We start from the raw sequence: 3,671 nt of genomic DNA, 5'->3' as shown, positions 1-3,671 counted from the left end.
TTCTAGAGTTTTATCATGTGTTGTCTAAATTTGTTTACATAGTATGTTTTAATCGTTGTTCGCAACCGCTTTGGGTTTTCTTTTTTAGATCCAGTAGACTAAAAGAAGAATTAGAACAATAGAAAATCTTTAATGTTTCTCCTTATAGTGTTGGCTTGTCAATTGTAGTATTCTGTTATGATATTTATATGTATTTGTTTAGTTTTGTTGAATGGTATCTATGTCTATTTAATGGATTGTTTAATTCCATATTTTGTCGTCTGTCGTTTGTGTTCATCATCGTGGTATGCCTCTTTGTAGGATAAGTAAGGTAGAAGAACGCCTTGAACTCTCGTAGCTGCTGTATGCACGTAGTTAAGCCATCATCGTGATTATTGGTACAATCCCCGCGACATGGTTACAATGCCTAAAATTTCGGGGAGTGCATTTCGTGTAACCTAACTACAATGACTTCGGAATAATAAAATCCTTATGAAATCAAAGTGTGCCATTGTTTGAATTTTCCATGGCCCATCGCAAAAATAGAAAATGTAGTCGTGATAACATTATCCTTTTAAAAATAATGAGACGAGCCTCGCCAAATAAAAAAATGCAAATTGCGGGGCCCTCAATAATTGGTCATAATAAATACTTAGAATTTGGGATGGACGGTTTAGTGAATTTCACTGCCCTCCCCAAAGATAATACCGCGTTAGACTCTCTAGACGCGATTTAATTGAATTACTTTCTTAAACTTGGGTGCACATTTATGTGACCCAAATCCAAATCTCAGCGGAGTCGAGACGTGTCTCTAATAACGGGTACATTGATTGTGACGTGGTTCGAGATGCGTGTCCATGACGTTGCAAATTCCTTATAAAAGTAAGAATGAGATGAGCCTCGCCAAATAACAATACAAAATTGCGGGGCCCTCAGTAAATATTTGCTTTGAAATTGCTTAGACTTCGGGATGGACCGTTTACCAAAATTCCACGGCCCTACCCAAAGTACATGATACGCTAGTTGCTTTAGGCGCGCCTTTAATAATTTAATTTTCTTAAACTCGGGTGCACATTTATGTGACCCAAATCCAAATCTCAACGGAGTTAAAGTGTGTCGACGACCACAGGTACATTGATTGTGACGCGGTTCGAGATACATTTTCACAACGTTGCAATTCCCTGTAAAAAATAATAATAATAATTATGAAAGCGGTAAAAAGTTAAAATTTGCACATAAGTTCGTATTTGTATAAAATCAGATAATCAAGCCGAATATGATAGTTGAGCGACCGTGCTAGAACCACGGAACTCGGGAATGCCTAACACCTTCTCCCGGGTTAACAGAATTCCTTATCCGGATTTCTGGTATGTAGACTGTAATATGGAGTCATTCTTTTTCTCGATTCGGCATTAAATTGGTGAATTGGGACACCCTAAATCTCCCAAGTGGCGACTCTGAAATAAATAAATAAATCCCGTTTCGATTGTCATTTAATTGGAAAAACTCCTACGCCCCTCGCGGGGGCGGAAAAAGGAGGTGCGACAGTTGTACTCACGCTATAACCTGCACTTCGTGCGCAGATCCAGGAGTTTCTAGACGGGGTAAGGGTGTTGATATTTTGCATAGCTGACCGCTGGAGATTTTGAGGTAGTTGTTTGGAATCCGCAGTCCTTGTTTCTCCCTCCTTATCTTTTCTTTCATTGTATTTAGATCCAAATTGTTACAGACATTTTATTTCTATACTTGTGATGTATAGATGCTCATGCGCTCAGTGACTCCCTAATTTGGGAGTTCGTTTTTGTGTTTTGGGTTTTACCCCCGTTTATGAGAACTTGGTCATTTAAAATTACTTTTGTTCATTTTCGGTTAAATATTGAAAATATTTTGAGTCATGATAAGTTGGTATCAGAGCCTAGGTTACATAGGTGTCACGAGTCATGAGAAAGTTTAGTAGAGTCTTGCAGATTGGTACGAGACGTCTGTACTTATCTTCGAGAGACTGTCGAACCCCTAGGAAACTTCACATTCTTGAATTCTTGTCGTGCGAATATTTTCTAGTAACTAAACTTTTGTTATTTTATTCTCTCACAGATGGTGATGACACATACTACTGGGCAAGATGGACAACCACTAGTACCTCCAGATGGGGCTACGAGAGGCCAAGGTCGCGATAGAGGCCGCGGTAGGGGTAGAGGTACAGCTCATACAACAGCCAGTGCAGCACCTGCCAACCCACCAGTTGCTCCAGTTCCAGAGCAGTTTCTAGTTGCAGATGAGCCAGTGGGGCCTGCTCATGCACCAGTTGTGCCTATTGTGATCCTAGGCCTTCAGGAGTCTTTAGCTCAGATTTTGACCGTATGCACCAGTCTTGCTCAGACGGTCTCTGTTCCGGCCGCAACATCCACTTCTCAGGCCGGGAAAGGTACACAAACTCCTACCGCCCGCATAATAGAGCAAGTGATGTAGAGACTCTAGACACCGGGGGAACTACCATCCCAGCCGGTTGCAGCTGCTCAGGCCCATGTGGTTCCTGTTATGACTGAGGATGAGCAGAAGAGACTAGAGAGGTTTGGGAGGCTCAGGCCTCCATCTCTCAGTGGGGTAGAGTCGGAGGATGCCCAAGGCTTCTTGGACAGGTGTGAGTGGATTTTTTGCAACGCTAGTATTCTGGAGACCAGTGGGGTCTTGTTCACTACTTTTCAGTTCACCGGGCTGTTTTCAGTTGGTGGGAGGCTTATGAGAGGCACGGGCTGGTTGGTGTAACACCACTTACTTGGTTGGAGTTCTCCGTTCTCTTTTTAGAGAAGTTCGTGCCGCAATCTCGTAGAGAGGAGCTGCGTAGACAGTTTGAGTAGTTACATCATGATGGCATATCTGTGACGTAGTACAAGATAAGGTTTTTTGAGTTAACTCGTCACGGAGTTTGGTTGGTTCCCACTGACAAGGAGAGGATTAGGAGGTACATCGATGGCCTTACATATCAGTTGCGGTTGCTTATGACTCGAGAGAGGGTATCTGGTGCTACTTTTGATGAGTTAGTCGACATTGCTCGTTAGATAGATATGGTCCGCAATTAGGAGTAGGGAGAGAGGGAGGCCAAAAGGCCTCGTAGACCGGGTGGTTTTGGCGGTGTTCCTTCTGGGGGTCATCCTTTCAGGCATGCTTAGACGGCTCGTCCAGTTCACTATGGTGCGTCATCCGGCCATGGATCTTATAGTTCTCACCAGAGCTAGTCATCTCTCAATGCCCTTCTAGCTTAGAGTTCGTCCCGTGCTCCATCGGTTCAAGGCTCATCTATGCCAGGTCCTTCTAGTAGTAATCTCGGTGCTCGGGGTCCCTTCAGTCCCCACCACCAGCTTTAGGGAGTTGCTTTGAGTGCGAGGAGTTTGGCATATGTGGAGGCAGTGTCCTCGTTGCCAGGAAGGTCCAGTGCAGCAGAGGAGTCAGGCTGCGACTTCAGCACCAATTACTTCACCACCTGCTCAGCCAGCTCGGGTTGGGGCCTAGTCAATTAGAGGTCACCCTAGAGAGGGAGGCCAATTAGGTGGCGGTCAGGCTCGATTCTATCTATTCCTACTAGTCCAGATGATATTGCTTCAGATGTAGTGATCACAGGTATCGTCTCAGTTTGCCACATGGATGCCTCTGTATTATATGACCCTGGTTCTACTTATTCGTATGTCTCATCA

The sequence above is a fragment of the Nicotiana sylvestris genome, chromosome 3, assembly GCF_000393655.2.
Source record: "Nicotiana sylvestris chromosome 3, ASM39365v2, whole genome shotgun sequence".
NCBI classification, from domain to species: domain Eukaryota; kingdom Viridiplantae; phylum Streptophyta; class Magnoliopsida; order Solanales; family Solanaceae; genus Nicotiana; species Nicotiana sylvestris.
Note: the sequence above shows the minus strand (reverse complement) of the source record.